Source organism: Gadus chalcogrammus, chromosome 23 (assembly GCF_026213295.1).
Source record: "Gadus chalcogrammus isolate NIFS_2021 chromosome 23, NIFS_Gcha_1.0, whole genome shotgun sequence".
Taxonomy (NCBI): domain Eukaryota; kingdom Metazoa; phylum Chordata; class Actinopteri; order Gadiformes; family Gadidae; genus Gadus; species Gadus chalcogrammus.
This window is the reverse complement of record NC_079434.1, coordinates 10,019-33,396: the sequence shown is the minus strand read 5'-3', so window position 1 is coordinate 33,396 and position 23,378 is coordinate 10,019. Positions and strand designations below refer to the sequence as shown.

The 23,378-nt window shown below is 45.4% G+C and overlaps 18 non-coding genes and 2 pseudogenes across 18 annotated transcripts; all 20 read right to left on the bottom strand.

The window, feature by feature from the left end:
* Positions 1 to 7,098: 7,098 nt before the first annotated feature.
* Positions 7,099 to 7,217, bottom strand: LOC130377833 (5S ribosomal RNA). Its single transcript, XR_008894406.1, has one exon. It is a non-coding gene; the product is annotated as a 5S ribosomal RNA (ribosomal RNA).
* A 530-nt stretch (positions 7,218 to 7,747) lies between these two features.
* LOC130377712 (5S ribosomal RNA) lies at positions 7,748 to 7,866 on the bottom strand. Its single transcript, XR_008894299.1, has one exon. It is a non-coding gene; the product is annotated as a 5S ribosomal RNA (ribosomal RNA).
* Positions 7,867 to 8,395: 529 nt separating this feature from the next.
* LOC130377819 (5S ribosomal RNA) lies at positions 8,396 to 8,514 on the bottom strand. Its single transcript, XR_008894394.1, has one exon. It is a non-coding gene; the product is annotated as a 5S ribosomal RNA (ribosomal RNA).
* Positions 8,515 to 9,043: 529 nt separating this feature from the next.
* Positions 9,044 to 9,162, bottom strand: LOC130377715 (5S ribosomal RNA). The gene has a single exon (XR_008894302.1). It is a non-coding gene; the product is annotated as a 5S ribosomal RNA (ribosomal RNA).
* A 519-nt stretch (positions 9,163 to 9,681) lies between these two features.
* LOC130377794 (5S ribosomal RNA) lies at positions 9,682 to 9,800 on the bottom strand (annotated as a pseudogene).
* Positions 9,801 to 10,311: 511 nt separating this feature from the next.
* Positions 10,312 to 10,430, bottom strand: LOC130377743 (5S ribosomal RNA). The gene has a single exon (XR_008894329.1). It is a non-coding gene; the product is annotated as a 5S ribosomal RNA (ribosomal RNA).
* A 521-nt stretch (positions 10,431 to 10,951) lies between these two features.
* On the bottom strand, positions 10,952 to 11,070 carry LOC130377738 (5S ribosomal RNA). Its single transcript, XR_008894324.1, has one exon. It is a non-coding gene; the product is annotated as a 5S ribosomal RNA (ribosomal RNA).
* Positions 11,071 to 11,589: 519 nt separating this feature from the next.
* Positions 11,590 to 11,708, bottom strand: LOC130377793 (5S ribosomal RNA; annotated as a pseudogene).
* Positions 11,709 to 12,219: 511 nt separating this feature from the next.
* On the bottom strand, positions 12,220 to 12,338 carry LOC130377742 (5S ribosomal RNA). The gene has a single exon (XR_008894328.1). It is a non-coding gene; the product is annotated as a 5S ribosomal RNA (ribosomal RNA).
* Positions 12,339 to 12,867: 529 nt separating this feature from the next.
* LOC130377737 (5S ribosomal RNA) lies at positions 12,868 to 12,986 on the bottom strand. Its single transcript, XR_008894323.1, has one exon. It is a non-coding gene; the product is annotated as a 5S ribosomal RNA (ribosomal RNA).
* Positions 12,987 to 13,505: 519 nt separating this feature from the next.
* Positions 13,506 to 13,624, bottom strand: LOC130377827 (5S ribosomal RNA). Its single transcript, XR_008894400.1, has one exon. It is a non-coding gene; the product is annotated as a 5S ribosomal RNA (ribosomal RNA).
* Positions 13,625 to 14,143: 519 nt separating this feature from the next.
* On the bottom strand, positions 14,144 to 14,262 carry LOC130377826 (5S ribosomal RNA). The gene has a single exon (XR_008894399.1). It is a non-coding gene; the product is annotated as a 5S ribosomal RNA (ribosomal RNA).
* Positions 14,263 to 14,781: 519 nt separating this feature from the next.
* On the bottom strand, positions 14,782 to 14,900 carry LOC130377789 (5S ribosomal RNA). The gene has a single exon (XR_008894372.1). It is a non-coding gene; the product is annotated as a 5S ribosomal RNA (ribosomal RNA).
* A 529-nt stretch (positions 14,901 to 15,429) lies between these two features.
* LOC130377762 (5S ribosomal RNA) lies at positions 15,430 to 15,548 on the bottom strand. Its single transcript, XR_008894347.1, has one exon. It is a non-coding gene; the product is annotated as a 5S ribosomal RNA (ribosomal RNA).
* A 519-nt stretch (positions 15,549 to 16,067) lies between these two features.
* LOC130377823 (5S ribosomal RNA) lies at positions 16,068 to 16,186 on the bottom strand. The gene has a single exon (XR_008894398.1). It is a non-coding gene; the product is annotated as a 5S ribosomal RNA (ribosomal RNA).
* Positions 16,187 to 16,846: 660 nt separating this feature from the next.
* Positions 16,847 to 16,966, bottom strand: LOC130377755 (5S ribosomal RNA). Its single transcript, XR_008894340.1, has one exon. It is a non-coding gene; the product is annotated as a 5S ribosomal RNA (ribosomal RNA).
* Positions 16,967 to 17,495: 529 nt separating this feature from the next.
* On the bottom strand, positions 17,496 to 17,614 carry LOC130377729 (5S ribosomal RNA). The gene has a single exon (XR_008894315.1). It is a non-coding gene; the product is annotated as a 5S ribosomal RNA (ribosomal RNA).
* A 648-nt stretch (positions 17,615 to 18,262) lies between these two features.
* On the bottom strand, positions 18,263 to 18,382 carry LOC130377784 (5S ribosomal RNA). The gene has a single exon (XR_008894368.1). It is a non-coding gene; the product is annotated as a 5S ribosomal RNA (ribosomal RNA).
* Positions 18,383 to 20,907: 2,525 nt separating this feature from the next.
* On the bottom strand, positions 20,908 to 21,027 carry LOC130377774 (5S ribosomal RNA). Its single transcript, XR_008894358.1, has one exon. It is a non-coding gene; the product is annotated as a 5S ribosomal RNA (ribosomal RNA).
* Positions 21,028 to 21,556: 529 nt separating this feature from the next.
* LOC130377723 (5S ribosomal RNA) lies at positions 21,557 to 21,675 on the bottom strand. The gene has a single exon (XR_008894310.1). It is a non-coding gene; the product is annotated as a 5S ribosomal RNA (ribosomal RNA).
* Positions 21,676 to 23,378: the final 1,703 nt, after the last annotated feature.

Genomic DNA, 23,378 nt, shown 5'->3' with positions numbered 1-23,378 from the left:
ATACACTCCCCTGTGCATTTGGTGCAGGATGATGCATGTGAAAATCCTCCTGTGCCTTATCTTGAAATCAAGATCAAATATTGCATGCGGTGTGTGCGGTATGTTAATGTACTTCCACAAAATGTTGGGTGTAATGTCCGGATATGTGTCTGCCCATTTACTCTCACATGTGGGTTTTTGCACTCTATGTGTCAATGCATGCTTGTACCAAATCTTTGTCTTGACATCAGTAATGGCGTGTGACTCCCCCCCCAGGCACAGGAAGATTCCCACCGCATCATCCTGCCCAACCCTCCCCTTATTTCTAAACCCGTCCCCCCATTCACTCATCACACACTCTTCCACTCTCTCCAACACTTTCACAATCACTCCCCTCCTATATGTTATCCCCTTCTCTCTCATTATCCTAATCACTCTTTCTTTATCCCATCTCCCTCCCCTGTCGACTAGATCTCCCACCCGCTTCAGCCCCGCCCTCTCAAGAGCCACGCTCTTGATGACCCCTCCGCCCCCCTGTTTAAAATATGGGCTGGAGAGGAAAGGTAGCCTCATCACAGACGCTCTTGACTCGCATACGAGTGTAGTCTTATCAAACAGCAGGAACCACGCGTTGAGCACCTCCTGGAAGAACCGCGGCAGATGTGCATATGCCGCTGCGTTCTGCGTCTGCAACAAATTGTCATCACTTAAGAGACCAAATGTGCTCAGCCACTGGCTGAAGTGGCCCTTCCAGGCCGCCTCCCGACTTGCATCCCTAAATTTGCCTATCAATTTAGTTCGTAACGCAGTTCTTTTTGCGAGTACGTCCATCAATCCTAGCCCACCCTGATCATTGACCCTTATCAGCGTTCTATGCGCTATACTGGCTGCTTTGCTCCTCCAAATAAAGTCTCTAACGACTTTGGCAATCTTCTGCTCAGCCCAAGTCGGAAGCGCACAAGTGCTCAAGGCATGATTCACCTGCGACAACACTAGAGCATTGGTGACGGCCACCCTTCCCCTCAACAGCAGACCCCTAGCCCTCCACATACTCAGGGTCTTTTGCATACGCCCAATAACATCATTCCACGTCAAATCATCGCATTCATTCTCATCACTACCAACATACACTCTTCTCTTCAACATACACATGCACTTTTCTTTGATTCTCCACTACTTTGAATCCCCATTTGTTATCTAGGTCTTTGTTCCTACCCATCCCCATTATTTCAGATTTCTCCATATTAATTTTTGCTCCTGAAGCTCTCTCATACGTTTCTATATGTTTCAACACTATATCCACATCACTCTCACTTTTTACCATTACATTAATATCATCCGCATACTGCATTAAACTAATTTTTCCCTTACCTATTCCACACACTCTTTTGTCATTCAAAATTAAAGCCGCCAACGGCTCCGCCACCATGCTATAGAGCAGTGCTGACATTGGGCAGCCCTGCCTCACTGACCTCTTGACATCGAAAGAGTCAGTCAGAGCACCGTTACACTTAATTTTACTCTTAGCCCCCCCATAGAGCAATCCCACCCACCCCCTTAATTTAGTCCCAAATCCAAGTTTCTCCAGTACCCTCCCCAAAAAATCCTGATCCACCCTATCAAACGCTTTGTTTAAATCAATCCCCAGCCACAATCCTCCCTCCCCTTCCATATCTCTAACTACCTGTTTTATTGTTAATATCGAATCCCCAATGTCCCTCCCCGGAATGCTATACGCTTGAGTTGGACCTATTACTGAGCCTATTACCTCCCTCATTCTATTCGCAAGTATCTTAGCAATAATTTTATAGTCAGTGTTGAGTAGACTGATTGGCCTATAGTTATCAAGATTTTTGTTATCACCCTTATTTTTATAAAAAATCGTAATTATGCCTAATCCCATACTCTCCGGGAGCCAGCCTGTTTTCTCCACATACTTGCAGAGTTTTTCAACCACCGGAGCCAGAATTCCCTTAAAGCCGACGTAAAACTCGGCTGTCAGACCATCACTCCCCGGGCTCTTATTCTTGTTTAGTCCATCAATAGCACTATAAATCTCTTGCACAGAAAATTCACAATCGCACCAAGCACTATCCTCCCTACTTAAAGTCCTCTCCAGTGCCTCTAAGGCCTCTCCCACACTATCCTCATCACATGCATCTTTTTTAAATAAACACTCATAATAATCCCTAACTACTTTTAATATCTCTTCCTTATCAGTTATTATTTGACCACCATTATCTAATACCTCCTTTATCTCCGTTTTATTTTGTTTTTGTTTTTCCAAACCCAGGAAAAAGGCTGTGCTCCTTTCCCCTTCGTACATATATTGTATCCTGCTTCTAATAGCAGCCCCTCTACACTTCCCTACCTCTAAGGCACTCAATTTTTCTTTTAAATCCACATATTTTTCCGTACATATATTACCCTCCTCATCTAACAGTTTAATTTCCTCATTTAGTTGTTTTCTCAAATGAACCTCCTCTGCATTTTCCCTTTTCCTTTTTTCTATACCATACCTGACACATTTGTTTTTAATTCTTATTTTCACACTCTCCCACCACACACTCATATTCGCATCATCATTCCATTCATCCATCGTTCTCTTCAAAAAAAAAACCATGCTCTTCATAAACACAGCATCTCCCAAAAAGCTGGCATTAAAGCACCAAGGCCTCTGGTTGACACTCCCTCCCCTCCCTCCCACCTCTAACCTAATCCCCGCGTGGTCACTCCAGGTATTATTGATGTATTCCACACTCTTAATTAATTTAACATTACCACTTTGTACCAACACAAAGTCAATCCTACTCTGTTTCAGAGTATTAGCAACAAGTTGCCTCCTTGAAAAAAACTTTTTCCACGGGTGTAGGACTCTCCATATGTCTACCAATTGATAGTTCTCCATCAAGTCCCTAAGGGTTTGCCTAGTGCTGTCCCCTTTAAACGTATTGTTACTCGACAAATCAGACCGAGTCAAAATAACATTAAAATCCCCCACAATCATACAGTTAGGGTTGCACCACACATTTAAACCAGCCAAAAAAAACCTCCTCTCCTTCTCCCCATTGGGTGCATGTAAATTAATTATTCTAAGTTCCCTCCCCTCATAAACACAATCAACAACTAACAACCTCCCCTCTAAATCTCTATGAACTAAATTAATCCCCGTTATTTTAGCACTATTAAAACATATTGCCACTCCCCTGGCCCTGGGAGTCCCTTCAGAAAAATAAATCTGGCCTTTCCACTGCTTTCTACTCCTATTCAGTAGGTTGTCATCCCACCTAGTTTCCTGTAAACACAAAATATCAGCTCTTATGTCCAATATGGCATTTCTTTTATATTCAGTTCTCATACCGTTCGCATTCAGGGAAAAAATAACCAAAGCCATAAATAATAAAAAATTAAATAAGGAAAAACCAACGAAAAAGAGCCAGCTAGCACAATAACCTTCATCAAAAAAATTAACAATTCTTATTCTTCTTCCCACTCCCCTCCGTCTTTTGCTTTGCGGACATCCTTTTTTTCGCCTCCCTTAGCTCCTCCATGTCCATATCACTCCCCGAGCTCCCCTCCCTCACAGTATTATCCACAAAATCCCCACTCTCACCCACCTCATCATTGCCCCAAGTCATTTTAAGTACAGTTTTCCCCGTCCCATCCCCAAACATTCTTACCCCTTCCCGTCTTTCACCTCTGCCTCTCACGCTCCTGTCTCCCTGCCGCGGCGGCAGGCCCTCGCTCCGCTCTCCCCTCAGGTCCGCAGGCTGGCCCGAGGTGAGCTCCTCCTCCAGCAACGTGGGGAATTCCTCCCCCCCAGAGGCACCGTCCCGGTCCATGCTCGCGCCCATGCCCTCCTCCTCGTCCTCACCACCACCGTCATCCGGCGCCCCCGGTTCGTCACCATCCAGCTCGCCGCCGTCCTCCTCCGCCTCCTTCTCCACCGGGCATATACAGTCTCTCTCTCTCCTCCGGCATGTCAGACACTTTGCCACCCCAGTGGCACACTCCCGAGCGTAGTGGCCCTGGCATCCACAATTATGGTAGGTAAAATCCGGGCACTCACGCAGGATGTGGCCCGGCTGCATACAGCTCCTGCAAACCTTCATCTGGCGGTCGTGGATTACTCTAAAGTATTCAACACCCGTTGCGGTATTGAATTTAGTGGAATATGGCAAGGATTGAACGAGCTCATTAAATTTGACCCGTACAATCCTTGTACCATCGGCAATATTGGTGCCCGGCCACATCCTCCTCTTGATGGACGAAAGCGCCCGGACTCCCCACCCACTTAGTTTATCCAGGATTTCCGCATCAGAAATGTATGCTGGCAGGGTAAGAAAGGAAACCACCAGCTCGTCATCACATAGTTCTCTGGCAATAATCCTAGTGTTGTGTATTTTAAACCCATCGAGCAGACGGTCCTTCCCCCTCTCTCCGCACACCGTCACCTCCAGCTTCCCGAGGGCCAGCACCCTACAGGCCCTGATTTCTCCGCACACGACCGCCATAGCCTTCATTAATTCTCCTATGGGTATAACGTCCCCGCACTGCTCCACGCAAACCGTGAGCCTCCTCTCATACATGCGCTCTACCTTCTTAATCCTGTTTCTCCACCAGCCACCTGCTCTTGCCCGCCTCCAGCCGCCTTGCCGTTCCCATCTCCCCCGCTCTCTCCTTCTCTCTTTTCTCCTCCCGACTCCTCCGCAACACTCCTTCCTCCTCGCAACCCGCCAGCTTTTCCGTCCTCCTCCACCTCAAGTCCTGCTCCATTCACCGTCCCTCCAGCTCGCTGCCCGCCGGCACTCATTTCGCCCGGTGGCTTCGCCGAAGCTAGGCCCCGGATCATTCTCGCCTCCACCGTTGCAAATAAACAAAAACGACTGGAAAAGTATATATATAATAACTCAGGGCGATCCCCCAACAGTCTATGACTGCGGGGGACGAAAAAAAACACAAAATAACTGGGTTGTTAGACCAGATAGCAACACTCCAAAATTCTCTCCACCAGAACAAACAATTTACCATGCGGCTGTCCAAAAAAACACTACGTACTCCGACACTGTAGGGGGCGTCAGGGTGGTATGGCCGTAAGCAATTAGTGCAGGCGCAAAACCAGGTTTTATACAGTAGCACATAAGGAGTGAGAAAGCTGCTGAGGCTCGACGTTACACTTTTGCAAAAACAATCATTAGTTAGATATAAACGGCAGTAATTGATTCAGTAGGACTCCTTATCCATGTAAACGATCATTGTGACATCTGAATTCATTAATTATCTGAAATACACTGCGTGTGCGTGTGATGTTAAATGTTTGAACCAAGGTTAACGGTTAAAGTGTCAGAGAATGGGTGGTGATTTTTTGACGTCCTCCCATGATCTGAAGTGAGCGTGCGTGTTTGTGTTGGTGAAAGTTTAAGAAATGTACAACTGTCGGTTCAGCTCTCTGGTGCTCCCTGCTGGCAGTATCACTATACTGTCCTCATGTTTCACAAAAACAGTTTTGAGAGACGTTGTCAGTTTTTGTATGTTGCTTAAATCCTCCAAAGCGGTTGGCAGTAAACATCAGGGGCCGTATTCACAAAGGATCTTAGGGCTAAAAGTAGGTCCTAACCGGCGAATTTAGGAGTAACTCCTAAAAATAATGGGCGTGTCACTCTTAAATTTAGGACTCCTAACTTTTTTCACTAAGAGCAATTCACAAAGTATTTTAGGACTAAAAGTAGCACCTAAGTCTAGGAGAGCTTAAAAGTCCTCAAGAGGACTCCTAACTCAGTAAGACCTATTCACAAAGAATCTTAAAATGCCTGCGAGACGACATGTTAGGGTATTCAACTTATTGTGGAGTTAATGCGCGATGCAATAACATCCCCGACTAACAGGAATAATCCGATTAGTCCCGAAATAAAAAGTTATAAAAAAAAATATATAATTTATAAAAAATAAAAATAATTGCGGCATCAAAAGACGAGGACGTGTTCGTCAATAGGAAGAAAGTGCATTCCATCAACACGCAGGTTGTTTTTGATGCAAATTTTAACATAGCCTACTGGATGTTGTTGCAAAGTGGCCTGGATCTTCAGCTACCCATGATTCGCGCATTTTAATGGTGAGCAGTCTGAGGCAGCTTTTTGAGATGTACCAGTTGGGTGTCACTTGCTGGGTGACAGTGACTATCCATGCAAGACGTGGCTCTAGACACCCTACCTTAATCCACAACCGGGAGCACAGTTAAAGTGTAACATGTAAGTGATTACGCAGATTACGCTTAGTCCTATGCGTAAAACACATCGTATTGGCTCTTTGCGAGCACACAAACATACACGAAATGTTGTGGAGAGAGGAATTGGGCAGATGAAACGTCGGTTTCATGTCCTCCACGGCGAAATACGCCTCACCCCAGAGAGGGCAAGCACAGTAATAACTGTATGTGCCATTCTACACAACCTTTGCAAGCGGAGGAACATTCCACAGCCAGACGATGATGATGATGATGATGATGATGATGATGGCGATCAACATTACAAGGAATTTGGCCGTGTGGAACCGAGTGGACAGGCATTTAGGGACCACTTTGAAAACACATTTTAGGTAAACACCTTGGCACAAATCAGTCAACACTTGGGTAGTTCGTAACATTTATTTTATTTTAGATTTTACGTATTTTTATTGTTTGCTTTCTCTCTCTCTTGAACGTGCAGGCTACAACGTCATTATCGTGGTCTGCACAAAATGGTCATCATGCGTGTATTCTGCTAACTGCACTATAACTACTTAATAGGAATTCATTTCTAGCCTAGGCTATTTCCTTGTTTTTCGGTGATTCAGTGGGCTCGTCTGAACAACCAATCACCGAACTGACCGCTTCTAAACTCGTGCACGAGAATTGACGTAATCCATAGCAACGGCGCGTCACTCTTAGTTCACTCTTTGTGATTTATCCTTAGTAAGAGTAGGTCTCAGCGGCTTTGTGAATAACTTTTAAGAAAAAACTCCTACGTAAAATGTTTTAGCGCGAGTTAGGAGCACTCCTAGCGGTAAGATAAAATGCTTTGTGAATACGGCCCCTGGTCACGGTACGCCACGGAGTCAATGAGCTCGAGTTGAAAAAGAAAATGCTTACAGCACCTGGTATTCCCAGGCAGTCTCCCATCCAAGTACTAACCAGGCCCGACCCTGCTTAGCTTCCGAGATCAGACGAGATCGGGCGTGTTCAGGGTGGTATGGCCGTAAGCAATTAGTGCAGGCGCAAAACCAGGTTTTATACAGTAGCACATAAGGAGTGAGAAAGCTGCTGAGGCTTGACGTTACACTTTTACAAAAACAATCATTAGTTAGATATAAACGGCAGTAATTGATTCAGTAGGACTCCTTATCCATGTAAACGATCATTGTGACATCTGAATTAATTAATTATCTGAAATACACTGCGTGTGCGTGTGATGTTAAATGTTTGAACCAAGGTTAACGGTTAAAGTGTCAGAGAATGGGTGGTGATTTTTTGACGTCCTCCCATGATCTGAAGTGAGCGTGCGTGTTTGTGTTGGTGAAAGTTTAAGAAATGTACAACTGTCGGTTCAGTTCTCTGGTGCTCCCTGCTGGCAGTATCACTATACTGTCCTCATGTTTCACAAAAATAGTTTTGAGAGACGTTGTCAGTTTTTGTATGTTGCTTAAATCCTCCAAAGCGGTTGGCAGTAAACATCAGGTCACGGTACGCCACGGTAGGCCACGGAGTCAATGAGCTCGAGTTGAAAAAAGAAAAAGCTTACAGCACCTGGTACTCCCAGGCGGTCTCCCATCCAAGTACTAACCAGGCCCGACCCTGCTTAGCTTCCGAGATCAGACGAGATCGGGCGTGTTCAGGGTGGTATGGCCGAAAACAAATAGTGCAGGCGCAAAACCAGGTTTTATACAGTAGCACATAAGGAGTGAGAAAGCTGCTGAGGCTCGACGTTACACTTTTACAAAAACAATCATTAGTTAGATATAAACGGCAGTAATTGATTCAGTAGGACTCCTTATCCATGTAAACGATCATTGTGACATCTGAATTCATTAATTATCTGAAATACACTGCGTGTGCGTGTGATGTTAAATGTTTGAACCAAGGTTAACGGTTAAAGTGTCAGAGAATGGGTGGTGATTTTTTGACGTCCTCCCATGATCTGAAGTGAGCGTGCGTGTTTGTGTTGGTGAAAGTTTAAGAAATGTACAACTGTCGGTTCAGCTCTCTGGTGCTCCCTGCTGGCAGTATCACTATACTGTCCTCATGTTTCACAAAAATAGTTTTGAGAGACGTTGTCAGTTTTTGTATGTTGCTTAAATCCTCCAAAGCGGTTGGCAGTAAACATCAGGTCACGGTACGCCACGGTAGGCCACGGAGTCAATGAGCTCGAGTTGAAAAAGAAAAAGCTTACAGCACCTGGTATTCCCAGGCGGTCTCCCATCCAAGTACTAACCAGGCCCGACCCTGCTTAGCTTCCGAGATCAGACGAGATCGGGCATGTTCAGGGCGGTATGGCCGTAAGCAATTAGTGCAGGCGCAAAACCAGGTTTTATACAGTAGCACATAAGGAGTGAGAAAGCTGCTGAGGCTCGACGTTACACTTTTACAAAAACAATCATTAGTTAGATATAAACGGCAGTAATTGATTCAGTAGGACTCCTTATCCATGTAAACGATCATTGTGACATCTGAATTCATTAATTATCTGAAATACACTGCGTGTGCGTGTGATGTTAAATGTTTGAACCAAGGTTAACGGTTAAAGTGTCAGAGAATGGGTGGTGATTTTTTGACGTCCTCCCATGATCTGAAGTGAGCGTGCGTGTTTGTGTTGGTGAAAGTTTAAGAAATGTACAACTGTCGTTTCAGCTCTCTGGTCCTCCCTGCTGGCATTATCACTATACTGTCCTCATGTTTCACAAAAATAGTTTTGAGAGACGTTGTCAGTTTTTGTATGTTGCTTAAATCCTCCAAAGCGGTTGGCAGTAAACATCAGGTCACGGTACGCCACGGTAGGCCACGGAGGCAATGAGCTCGAGTTGAAAAAGAAGAAGCTTACAGCACCTGGTATTCCCAGGCGGTCTCCCATCCAAGTACTAACCAGGCCCGACCCTGCTTAGCTTCCGAGATCAGACGAGAACGGGCGTGTTCAGGGTGGTATAGCCGTAAGCAATTAGTGCAGGCGCAAAACCAGGTTTTATACAGTAGCACATAAGGAGTGAGAAAGCTGCTGAGGCTCGACGTTACACTGTTACAAAAACAATCATTAGTTAGATATAAACGGCAGTAATTGATTCAGTAGGACTCCTTATCCATGTAAACGATCATTGTGACATCTGAATTCATTAATTATCTGAAATACACTGCGTGTGCGTGTGATGTTAAATGTTTGAACCAAGGTTAACGGTTAAAGTGTCAGAGAATGGGTGGTGATTTTTTGACGTCCTCCCATGATCTGAAGTGAGCGTGCGTGTTTGTGTTGGTGAAAGTTTGAGAAATGTACAACTGTCGGTTCAGCTCTCTGGTGCTCCCTGCTGGCAGTATCACTATACTGTCCTCATGTTTCACAAAAATAGTTTTGAGAGACGTTGTCAGTTTTTGTATGTTGCTTAAATCCTCCAAAGCGGTTGGCAGTAAACATCAGGTCACGGTACGCCACGGAGTCAATGAGCTCGAGTTGAAAAAGAAAAAGCTTACAGCACCTGGTATTCCCAGGCTGTCTCCCATCCAAGTACTAACCAGGCCCGACCCTGCTTAGCTTCCGATATCAGACGAGAGCGGGCGTGTTCAGGGTATTATGGCCGTAAGCAATTAGTGCAGGCGCAAAACCAGGTTTTATACAGTAGGAGTGAGAAAGCTGCTGAGGCTCGACGTTACACTTTTAGAAAAAAAATCATTAGTTAGATATAAACGGCAGTAATTGATTCAGTAGGACTCCTTATCCATGTAAACGATCATTGTGACATCTGAATTCATTAATTATCTGAAATACACTGCGTGTGCGTGTGATGTTAAATGTTTGAACCAAGGTTAACGGTTAAAGTGTCAGAGAATGGGTGGTGATTTTTTGACGTCCTCCCATGATCTGAAGTGAGCGTGCGTGTTTGTGTTGGTGAAAGTTTAAGAAATGTACAACTGTCGGTTCAGCTCTCTGGTGCTCCCTGCTGGCAGTATCACTATACTGTCCTCATGTTTCACAAAAATAGTTTTGAGAGACGTTGTCAGTTTTTGTATGTTGCTTAAATCCTCCAAAGCGGTTGGCAGTAAACATCAGGTCACGGTACGCCACGGAGTCAATGAGCTCGAGTTGAAAAAGAAAAAGCTTACAGCACCTGGTATTCCCAGGCGGTCTCCCATCCAAGTACTAACCAGGCCCGACCCTGCTTAGCTTCCGAGATCAGACGAGATCGGGCGTGTTCAGGTTGTTATGGCCGTAAGCAATTAGTGCAGGCGCAAAACCAGGTTTTATACAGTAGGATTGAGAAAGCTGCTGAGGCTCGACGTTACACTTTTAGAAAAAAAATCATTAGTTAGATATAAACGGCAGTAATTGATTCAGTAGGACTCCTTATCCATGTAAACGATCATTGTGACATCTGAATTCATTAATTATCTGAAATACACTGCGTGTGCGTGTGATGTTAAATGTTTGAACCAAGGTTAAAGGTTAAAGTGTCAGAGAATGGGTGGTGATTTTTTGACGTCCTCCCATGATCTGAAGTGAGCGTGCGTGTTTGTGTTGGTGAAAGTTTAAGAAATGTACAACTGTCGTTTCAGCTCTCTGGTGCTCCCTGCTGGCAGTATCACTATACTGTCCTCATGTTTCACAAAAATAGTTTTGAGAGACGTTGTCAGTCTTTGTATGTTGCTTAAATCCTCCAAAGCGGTTGGCAGTAAACATCAGGTCACGGTAGGTCACAGTAGGCCACGGAGGCAATGAGCTCGAGTTGAAAAAGGAAAAGCTTACAGCACCTGGTATTCCCAGGCGGACTCCCATCCAAGTACTAACCAGGCCCGACCCTGCTTAGCTTCCGAGATCAGACGAGAACGGGCGTGTTCAGGGTGGTATAGCCGTAAGCAATTAGTGCAGGCGCAAAACCAGGTTTTATACAGTAGCACATAAGGAGTGAGAAAGCTGCTGAGGCTCGACGTTACACTGTTACAAAAACAATCATTAGTTAGATATAAACGGCAGTAATTGATTCAGTAGGACTCCTTATCCATGTAAACGATCATTGTGACATCTGAATTCATTAATTATCTGAAATACACTGCGTGTGCGTGTGATGTTAAATGTTTGAACCAAGGTTAACGGTTAAAGTGTCAGAGAATGGGTGGTGATTTTTTGACGTCCTCCCATGATCTGAAGTGAGCGTGCGTGTTTGTGTTGGTGAAAGTTTGAGAAATGTACAACTGTCGGTTCAGCTCTCTGGTGCTCCCTGCTGGCAGTATCACTATACTGTCCTCATGTTTCACAAAAATAGTTTTGAGAGACGTTGTCAGTTTTTGTATGTTGCTTAAATCCTCCAAAGCGGTTGGCAGTAAACATCAGGTCACGGTACGCCACGGAGTCAATGAGCTCGAGTTGAAAAAGAAAAAGCTTACAGCACCTGGTATTCCCAGGCTGTCTCCCATCCAAGTACTAACCAGGCCCGACCCTGCTTAGCTTCCGATATCAGACGAGAGCGGGCGTGTTCAGGGTATTATGGCCGTAAGCAATTAGTGCAGGCGCAAAACCAGGTTTTATACAGTAGGAGTGAGAAAGCTGCTGAGGCTCGACGTTACACTTTTAGAAAAAAAATCATTAGTTAGATATAAACGGCAGTAATTGATTCAGTAGGACTCCTTATCCATGTAAACGATCATTGTGACATCTGAATTCATTAATTATCTGAAATACACTGCGTGTGCGTGTGATGTTAAATGTTTGAACCAAGGTTAACGGTTAAAGTGTCAGAGAATGGGTGGTGATTTTTTGACGTCCTCCCATGATCTGAAGTGAGCGTGCGTGTTTGTGTTGGTGAAAGTTTAAGAAATGTACAACTGTCGGTTCAGCTCTCTGGTGCTCCCTGCTGGCAGTATCACTATACTGTCCTCATGTTTCACAAAAATAGTTTTGAGAGACGTTGTCAGTTTTTGTATGTTGCTTAAATCCTCCAAAGCGGTTGGCAGTAAACATCAGGTCACGGTACGCCACGGAGTCAATGAGCTCGAGTTGAAAAAGAAAAAGCTTACAGCACCTGGTATTCCCAGGCGGTCTCCCATCCAAGTACTAACCAGGCCCGACCCTGCTTAGCTTCCGAGATCAGACGAGATCGGGCGTGTTCAGGTTGTTATGGCCGTAAGCAATTAGTGCAGGCGCAAAACCAGGTTTTATACAGTAGCACATAAGGAGTGAGAAAGCTGCTGAGGCTCGACGTTACACTTTTAGAAAAAAAATCATTAGTTAGATATAAACGGCAGTAATTGATTCAGTAGGACTCCTTATCCATGTAAACGATCATTGTGACATCTGAATTCATTAATTATCTGAAATACACTGCGTGTGCGTGTGATGTTAAATGTTTGAACCAAGGTTAAAGGTTAAAGTGTCAGAGAATGGGTGGTGATTTTTTGACGTCCTCCCATGATCTGAAGTGAGCGTGCGTGTTTGTGTTGGTGAAAGTTTAAGAAATGTACAACTGTCGTTTCAGCTCTCTGGTGCTCCCTGCTGGCAGTATCACTATACTGTCCTCATGTTTCACAAAAATAGTTTTGAGAGACGTTGTCAGTCTTTGTATGTTGCTTAAATCCTCCAAAGCGGTTGGCAGTAAACATCAGGTCACGGTAGGTCACAGTAGGCCACGGAGGCAATGAGCTCGAGTTGAAAAAGGAAAAGCTTACAGCACCTGGTATTCCCAGGCGGACTCCCATCCAAGTACTAACCAGGCCCGACCCTGCTTAGCTTCCGAGATCAGACGAGAACGGGCGTGTTCAGGGTGGTATAGCCGTAAGCAAATAGTGTAGGCGCAAAACCAGGTTTTATACAGTAGCACATAAGGAGTGAGAAAGCTGCTGAGGCTCGACGTTACACTCTTACAAAAACAATCATTAGTTAGATATAAACTGCAGTAATTGATTCAGTAGGACTCCTTATCCATGTAAACGATCATTGTGACATCTGAATTCATTAATTATCTGAAATACACTGCGTGTGCGTGTGATGTTAAATGTTTGAACCAAGGTTAACGGTTAAAGTGTCAGAGAATGGGTGGTGATTTTTTGACATCCTCCCATGATCTGAAGTGAGCGTGCGTGTTTGTGTTGGTGAAAGTTTAAGAAATGTACAACTGTCGGTTCAGCTCTCTGGTGCTCCCTGCTGGCAGTATCACTATACAGTCCTCATGTTTCACAAAAATGGTTTTGAGAGACGTTGTCAGTTTTTGTATGTTGCTTAAATCCTCCAAAGCGGTTGGCAGTAAACATCAGGTCACGGTACGCCACGGAGTCAATGAGCTCGAGTTGAAAAACAAAAAGCTTACAGCACCTGGTATTCCCAGGCGGTCTCCCATCCAAGTACTAACCAGGCCCGACCCTGCTTAGCTTCCGAGATCAGACGAGATCGGGCGTGTTCAGGGTGGTATGGCCGTAATCAATTAGTGCAGGCGCAAAACCAGGTTTTATACAGTAGCACATAAGGAGTGAGAAAGCTGCTGAGGCTCGACGTTACACTTTTACAAAAACAATCATTAGTTAGATATAAACGGCAGTAATTTATTCAGTAGGACTCCTTATCCATGTAAACGATCATTGTGACATCTGAATTCATTAATTATCTGAAATACACTGCGTGTGCGTGTGATGTTAAATGTTTGAACCAAGGTTAACGGTTAAAGTGTCAGAGAATGGGTGGTGATTTTTTGACGTCCTCCGATGATCTGAAGTGAGCGTTCGTGTTTGTGTTGGTGAAAGTTTAAGAAACGTACAACTGTCGGTTCAGCTCTCTGGTGCTCCCTGCTGGCAGTATCACTATACTGTCCTCATGTTTCACAAAAACAGTTTTGAGAGACGTTGTCAGTTTTTGTATGTTGCTTAAATCCTCCAAAGCGGTTGGCAGTAAACATCAGGCCACGGTAGGCCACGGAGTCAATGAGCTCGAGTTGAAAAAGAAAAAGCTTACAGCACCTGGTATTCCCAGGCGGTCTCCCATCCAAGTACTAACCAGGCCCGACCCTGCTTAGCTTCCGAGATCAGACGAGATCGGGCGTGTTCAGGGTGGTATGGCCGTAATCAATTAGTGCAGGCGCAAAACCAGGTTTTATACAGTAGCACATAAGGAGTGAGAAAGCTGCTGAGGCTCGACGTTACACTTTTACAAAAACAATCATTAGTTGGATATAAACGGCAGTAATTGATTCAGTAGGACTCCTTATCCATGTAAACGATCATTGTGACATCTGAATTCATTAATTATCTGAAATACACTGCGTGTGCGTGTGATGTTAAATGTTTGAACCAAGGTTAACGGTTAAAGTGTCAGAGAATGGGTGGTGATTTTTTGACGTCCTCCCATGATCTGAAGTGAGCGTGCGTGTTTGTGTTGGTGAAAGTTTAAGAAATGTACAACTGTCGGTTCAGCTCTCTGGTGCTCCCTGCTGGCAGTATCACTATACTGTCCTCATGTTTCACAAAAACAGTTTTGAGAGACGTTGTCAGTTTTTGTATGTTGCTTAAATCCTCCAAAGCGGTTGGCAGTAAACATCAGGTCACGGTACGCCACGGAGTCAATGAGCTCGAGTTGAAAAAGAAAAAGCTTGCAGCACCTGGTTTTCCCAGGCGGTCTCCCATCCAAGTACTAACCAGGCCCGACCCTGCTTAGCTTCCTCGATCAGATGAGATCAGGCGTGTTCAGGGTGGTATGGCCGTAAGCAATTAGTACAGGCGCAAAACCAGGTTTTATACAGTAGCACATAAGGAGTGAGAAAGCTGCTGAGGCTCGACGTTACACTTTTACAAAAACAATCATTAGTTAGATATAAACGGCAGTAATTGATTCAGTAGGACTCCTTATCCATGTAAACGATCATGGTGACATCTGAATTCATTAATTATCTGAAATACACTGCGTGTGCGTATGATGTTAAATGTTTGAACCAAGGTTAACGGTTAAAGTGTCAGAGAATGGGTGGTGATTTTTTGACGTCCTCCCATGATCTGAAGTGAGCGTGCGTGTTTGTGTTGGTGAAAGTTTAAGAAATGTACAACTGTCGTTTCAGCTCTCTGGTGCTCCCTGCTGGCAGTATCACTATACTGTCCTCATGTTTCACAAAAATAGTTTTGAGAGACGTTGTCAGTCTTTGTATGTTGCTTAAATCCTCCAAAGCGGTTGGCAGTAAACATCAGGTCACGGTAGGTCACAGTAGGCCACGGAGGCAATGAGCTCGAGTTGAAAAAGGAAAAGCTAACAGCACCTGGTATTCCCAGGCGGACTCCCATCCAAGTACTAACCAGGCCCGACCCTGCTTAGCTTCCGAGATCAGACGAGAACGGGCGTGTTCAGGGTGGTATAGCCGTAAGCAATTAGTGCAGGCGCAAAACCAGGTTTTATACAGTAGCACATAAGGAGTGAGAAAGCTGCTGAGGCTCGACGTTACACTCTTACAAAAACAATCATTAGTTAGATATAAACTGCAGTAATTGATTCAGTAGGACTCCTTATCCATGTAAACGATCATTGTGACATCTGAATTCATTAATTATCTGAAATACACTGCGTGTGCGTGTGATGTTAAATGTTTGAACCAAGGTTAACGGTTAAAGTGTCAGAGAATGGGTGGTGATTTTTTGACGTCCTCCCATGATCTGAAGTGAGCGTTCGTGTTTGTGTTGGTGAAAGTTTAAGAAACGTACAACTGTCGGTTCAGCTCTCTGGTGCTCCCTGCTGGCAGTATCACTATACTGTCCTCATGTTTCACAAAAACAGTTTTGAGAGACGTTGTCAGTTTTTGTATGTTGCTTAAATCCTCCAAAGCGGTTGGCAGTAAACATCAGGCCACGGTAGGCCACGGAGTCAATGAGCTCGAGTTGAAAAAGAAAAAGCTTACAGCACCTGGTATTCCCAGGCGGTCTCCCATCCAAGTACTAACCAGGCCCGACCCTGCTTAGCTTCCGAGATCAGACGAGATCGGGCGTGTTCAGGGTGGTATGGCCGTAATCAATTAGTGCAGGCGCAAAACCAGGTTTTATACAGTAGCACATAAGGAGTGAGAAAGCTGCTGAGGCTCGACGTTACACTTTTACAAAAACAATCATTAGTTGGATATAAACGGCAGTAATTGATTCAGTAGGACTCCTTATCCATGTAAACGATCATTGTGACATCTGAATTCATTAATTATCTGAAATACACTGCGTGTGCGTTTGATGTTAAATGTTTGAACCAAGGTTAACGGTTAAAGTGTCAGAGAATGGGTGGTGATTTTTTGACGTCCTCCCATGATCTGAAGTGAGCGTGCGTGTTTGTGTTGGTGAAAGTTTAAGAAATGTACAACTGTCGGTTCAGCTCTCTGGTGCTCCCTGCTGGCAGTATCACTATACTGTCCTCATGTTTCACAAAAATAGTTTTGAGAGACGTTGTCAGTTTTTGTATGTTGCTTAAATCCTCCAAAGCGGTTGGCAGTAAACATCAGGTCACGGTACGCCACGGTAGGCCACGGAGGCAATGAGCTCGAGTTGAAAAAGAAAATGTTTACAGCACCTGGTATTCCCAGGCGGTCTCCCATCCATGTACTAACCAGGCCCGACCCTGCTTAGCTTCCAAGATCAGACGAGATCGCGCGTGTTTTTTTTTTTTTTTCTTTTGGTGACACCCGTCACTACTTACAGCAACCTGGGCTTCTGAGGAGGTCTCCCATCCAAGTACTAACCAGGCCCGACCCTGCTTAGCTTCCGAGATCAGACGAGATCGCGCGTGTTCAGGGTGGTATGGCCGTAAGCAATTAGTGCAGGCGCAAAACCAGGTTTTATACAGTAGCACATAAGGAGTGAGAAAGCTGCTGAGGCTTGACGTTACACTTTTACAAAAACAATCATTAGTTAGATATAAACGGCAGTAATTGATTCAGTAGGACTCCTTATCCATGTAAACGATCATTGTGACATCTGAATTCATTAATTATCTGAAATACACTGCGTGTGCGTGTGATGTTAAATGTTTGAACCAAGGTTAACGGTTAAAGTGTCAGAGAATGGGTGGTGATTTTTTGACGTCCTCCCATGATCTGAAGTGAGCGTGCGTGTTTGTGTTGGTGAAAGTTTAAGAAATGTACAACTGTCGGTTCAGCTCTCTGGTGCTCCCTGCTGGCAGTATCACTATACAGTCCTCATGTTTCACAAAAATAGTTTTGAGAGACGTTGTCAGTTTTTGTATGTTGCTTAAATCCTCCAAAGCGGTTGGCAGTAAACATCAGGTCACGGTACGCCACGGTAGGCCACGGAGGCAATGAGCTCGAGTTGAAAAAGAAAAAGCTTACAGCACCTGGTATTCCCAGGCGGTCTCCCATCCAAGTAATAACCAGGCCCGACCCTGCTTAGCATCCGAGATCAGACGAGATCGGGCGTGTTCAGGGTGGTATGGCCGTAAGCAATTAGTGCAGGCGCAAAACCAGGTTTTATACAGTAGCACATAAGGAGTGAGAAAGCTGCTGAGGCTCGACGTTACACTTTTACAAAAACAATCATTAGTTAGATATAAACGGCAGTAATTGATTCAGTAGGACTCCTTATCCATGTAAACGATCATTGTGACATCTGAATTCATTAATTATCTGAAATACACTGCGTGTGCGTGTGATGTTAAATGTTTGAACCAAGGTTAACGGTTAAAGTGTCAGAGAATGGGTGGTGATTTTTTGACGTCCTCCCATGATCTGAAGTGAGCGTGCGTGTTTGTGTTGGTGAAAGTTTAAGAAATGTACAACTGTCGGTTCAGCTCTCTGGTGCTCCCTGCTGGCAGTATCACTATACTGTCCTCATGTTTCACAAAAATAGTTTTGAGAGACGTTGTCAGTTTTTGTATGTTGCTTAAATCCTCCAAAGCGGTTGGCAGTAAACATCAGGTCACGGTACGCCACGGAGTCAATGAGCTCGAGTTGAAAAAGAAACAGCTTGCAGCACCTGGTTTTCCCAGGCGGTCTCCCATCCAAGTACTAACCAGGCCAGACCCTGCTTAGCTTCTGAGATCAGACGAGATCGGGCGTGTTTTTTTTTTTTTCTTTTGGTGACGCCCGTCACTACTTACAGCAACCTGGGCTACTGAGGAGGTCTCCCATCCGAGTACTAACCAGGCCCGACCCTGCTTACCTTCCGAGATCAGACGAGATCGGGCGTGTTCAGGGTGGTATGGCCGTAAGCAATTAGTGCAGGCGCAAAACCAGGTTTTATACAGTAGCACATAAGGAGTGGGAAAGCTGCTGAGGCTCGACGTTACACTTTTACAAAAACAATCATTAGTTAGATATAAACGTCAGTAATTGATTCAGTAGGACTCCTTATCCATGTAAACGATCATTGTGACATCTGAATTCATTAATTATCTGAAATACACTGCGTGTGCGTGTGATGTTAAATGTTTGAACCAAGGTTAACGGTTAAAGTGTCAGAGAATGGGTGGTGATTTTTTGACGTCCTCCCATGATCTGAAGTGAGCGTGCGTGTTTGTGTTGGTGAAAGTTTAAGAAATGTACAACTGTCGGTTCAGCTCTCTGGTGCTCCCTGCTGGCAGTATCACTATACTGTCCTCATGTTTCACAAAAACAGTTTTGAGAGACGTTGTCAGTTTTTGTATGTTGCTTAAATCCTCCAAAGCGGTTGGCAGTAAACATCAGGTCACGGTACGCCACGGAGTCAATGAGCTCGAGTTGAAAAAGGAAAAGCTTACAGCACCTGGTATTCCCAGGCGGTCTCCCATCCAAGTACTAACCAGCCCCGACCCTGCTTAGCTTCCGAGATCAGACGAGATCAGCCGTGTTTTTTTTTTTTTTTTTTTATTATCAAAAATAGTCATATTTTGTATACAAACATATTAATTATAGAAAAGACAACTGAGGTAACTTCCCTAAAATAAAAAATAAAAGAACAAAATACACATCATAAATTTAACATACGTTTCCCGTCTTCCATCACTGAAATAAACTGCATCCATTCATAAAATTTTCAAATAACACAGGAAGGAAATCAGGTGATGGCCGATGGCAGCGAGTGAGACGTGCGTGTCCTCACCCCTTTCCTTTTTGTAACTACTGTTGTTTCCTTCTTGGCTTTCCTTTTCACCAGCAGCTCTGCCTTTCTTTCCCTTCTGTCCATGGGTTCGTCCGCCTCGGACACCGCCTCAACGTCCATTTCCTCCATCCAGCTCCTCCCCACTTGGTCCCGCTCCTCCTCCGGGGCCTCCTCGATCACCCACCCCTCGAACATGCCTCCTGGGCCGAACCCTCCACCTTCTCCCGGACCTCCTCCGCCCCCCAGGGTGCTGTCATGGGCCACCCTCGGCACCAGGTCCCCAGAGGCACCTCCACCCACTCCCAGCCCGATCGCTCCCCCGGCTGGTGGATCCTCCGGCAGGACGACGTCGTCCACAGTGCAGCAGAGTGGCTCCATCTCTGCTGCTGCCGCCGCCGCCAACGCCGCCGCCTCCGCCACCGCCTCCACCACCACCACCACTGCCGACACCTCCGCAGCCTCCTCTGCCAGCACCACTGCCACCGCCGTCGCTCCACCATCCCGCCGCCCCTCCTGGCTCTCATCCGCTCGGTCTCCTCCTCTCACGCCACGCGACGGGCATTCCCGCGCGTAGTGCCCCTGCGTCTGACATCCGTGACACGTGAATTGTGGGCAGTCTCTCAAAATGTGCCCTGGTTGTATGCACATCCGGCATACTCTGACCTGTCGGTCATGAATTACTCTAAAAAATTCTGTGCCCTCCAGTGTTTCAAATTTGGTTGAATACGGCAGTGATTTCACCGTCTCCGTGAACCTAACCCTTAGGAACCTTGTTCCGTCTGCTATTTCCGTGCCAGGCCACATCCTTCTCTTTATTGGGGAGACAGCTTTCACTCCCCACTCGTGCAGCTTCACCAATATCACCTCATCAGGTACATATGTCGGCAGGTTCAAAAAGGAAACAACCAGCTCATTATTCATCATCTCCTTCACAAACACCAAACTGTCTTTTATCTTCAACCCATCAAGCAATCTCTCCTTTCCGTCCACATTTTCCATGGTAATTTCATATTTCTTCTGTGCCTTAATCCGACAGCCAATCACCACCCCACATATCCTCTTTATTTCTTTTAGCAGTTCCATCATTGATACACCTTCCTCCCCAATAATCTCCACAGCAACCGTCAGCCTCTTCTCAAAAGTTTGAGTCCCACCTTGGTACAAAGCCTTCGTGCCATCGTCCATGATCCCTCTCGTTGTCGTTTCCTTTCCAATGTCTGCGTTCTTCGCCTGTTGCTGCGTCTTGCCGTTGTCCATGATCTTGCTCGTCGTCGGGGTCTTTCCATGGTCGGTATTCTTGGGCGATATCTGCTCAATGCCGTTGTCCATATTCTGTGTCGTTGTGCTTGCCCGTCCGCTGTCAGTTTCCATGAGATCCGTCCTACTCCTCTCTACTCGCTCTCTCCTCTCCATTACGTCACTCATTCAACACACAAACAAACAAAAAAGACGTTCCCCCGAACAGCAAGCTGCTGGGGGAATAAAACTAACACAAAAAGTAAAACACACTCACTCACTTTCAATCAAACACAAACAAAAAAGTCCACCTGCTCTCTCCACCCGCTCTCTCTCTCTGCTCATCCACTTCCTGGTTGCACACCTGAACGGGATCAGACGAGATCGGGCGTGTTTTTTTTTCTTTTGGTGACACCCGTCACTACTTACAGCAACCTGGGCTTCTGAGGAGGTCTCCCATCCAAGTACTAACCAGGCCCGACCCTGCTTAGCTTCCGCGATCAGACGAGATCGGGCGTGTTCAGGGTGGTATGGCCGTAAGCAATTAGTGCAGGCGCAAAACCAGGTTTTATACAGTAGCACATAAGGAGTGAGAAAGCTGCTGAGGCTCGACGTTACACTTTTACAAAAACAATCATTAGTTAGATATAAACGGCAGTAATTGATTCAGTAGGACTCCTTATCCATGTAAACGATCATTGTGACATCTGAATTCATTAATTATCTGAAATACACTGCGTGTGCGTGTGATGTTAAATGTTTGAACCAAGGTTAACGGTTAAAGTGTCAGAGAATGGGTGGTGATCTTTTGACGTCCTCCCATGATCTGAAGTGAGCGTGCGTGTTTGTGTTGGTGAAAGTTTAAGAAATGTACAACTGTCGTTTCAGCTCTCTGGTGCTCCCTGCTGGCAGTATCACTATACTGTCCACATGTTTCACAAAAATAGTTTTGAGAGACGTTGTCAGTCTTTGTATGTTGCTTAAATCCTCCAAAGCGGTTGGCAGTAAACATCAGGTCACGGTAGGTCACGGTAGGCCACGGAGGCAATGAGCTCGAGTTGAAAAAGGAAATGCTTACAGCACCTGGTATTCCTAGGCGGTCTCCCATCCAAGTACTAACCAGGCCCGACCCGGCTTAGCTTCCGAGATCAGACGAGATCGGGCGTGTTCAGGGTGGTATGGCCGTAAGCAATTAGCGCAGGCGCAAAACCAGGTTTTATACAGTAGCACATAAGGAGTGAGAACGCTGCTGAGGCTCGACGTTACACTTTTACAAAAACAATCATTAGTTAGTGTTGTGGCATCCAACGCGATTTCGCATGGATCCACTTTGACGAGGGTAGATAGATGTTCGGTACGCGAGTTCAGTATTTCGAGTTCCAGTTTTTATTGTACACAACTTAGGGTTTGCAACAAACACGATATAGACCACGGTCAAAAACTGTGTCCTTCTACACCCGCCAACTCATTCAAACAACCCACCACCTGTTACCTCTAAGTAAAGGTGAATCACCAAAGAGGGCGGGGCTTAGACACCCAAACGGTGCCCAACACTAAGCACCCTGTGACACAGGCTACACCAAACATCACATCAGAGTCTAGATCGCGATACTTACAATATTCCAAAATAACAGAAATTACCAAACAATACCAATATCACAAATAAATCATAAACAGCAGAAATGGCTCCAACATCGCGGCCCCTAATTGTCCATAATATCCAATTGACAATTATACAATAATAAACATGGAGCATTTCGCAATTCTTAAATGTTAAGAGTCGACACATTTTGCAGAATAAAGTCCAATGAAAAATGATTCATTCTTCTTCGAAAAAAGGCTTTCAAAATCCAAAAATAATGTTATTTTCCTGTAAAGTGCAAAGAAAAGATTAATTAAGTGTCGGTGTCTACGTAAGGGTCAGTCAGAGTCAAATCAACTCAGGCCTCCAGGAGAAGGCATAGTTTAGTGATGGGCCTCTCCAAGATGTTGCTCTTTGTTTTGACCTTCACTCGTCTGACATGTCCTCTGCTGTCCGGGATTGTCTCTGTCACTCTCCCCATAGGCCATGAATTGCGTGGTGATGTTTCATCCACAATCAGGACCAGGTCATCTGGCTTGAGATTCTTTCTGGCTACGTTCCACTTCTGTCTTTCCTGCATGAGAGGGAGGTACTCTTTGACAAAGCGTTTCCAGAAGAGGTCAGCGATGTACTGCACCTGTCTCCATCTCCGTCTGGAATAGCAGTCATCCTTCTGAGACACTCTGGGAGGCAGCAGGGGTTTTCCTTTCAGCAGGAGCAGATGATTGGGTGTGAGGGCCTCTGGATCACGTGCACAATCATAAACTGCAGTGAGAGGTCTATCGTTTAGGATGGTTTCTACCTCACACAGAACAGTATGCAGGCTCTCGTCATCCAACATCTGCTGTCTGACGACAGAGTAGAGGACCTTTTTGACGGTACGGATGAGTCTCTCCCATGCGCCTCCATGGTGTGAGCCGTAAGGCGGATTGAAACTCCACTTTATTCCTCTTGCTGACAAGCGCTGCTGGATCGTGTCATTATTCAAAAGAGCAAGTGACTCTCTCAGCTCACGTTCTGCTCCTACAAAGTTTGTGCCATTGTCAGAGAACATTTCTTTGACCTGACCCCTTCTGCACATGAATCTTCGGAGAGCACAGATACAAGAGTCAGTGTCCAAAGAATGTGCCAGCTCTAGATGGACGGCTCTACTGACAAGGCAGGTGAATATGACGCCGTACCTTTTCACCACACTCCGGCCCCTTTTTGCTTCTATTGGGCCAAAGTAATCAACGCCCACGTAGGTGAAGGGAGGGTGGTCCGGCTGTGTGCGGCTGAGAGGCAAGTCTGACATTTTCTGCACACTAGGGG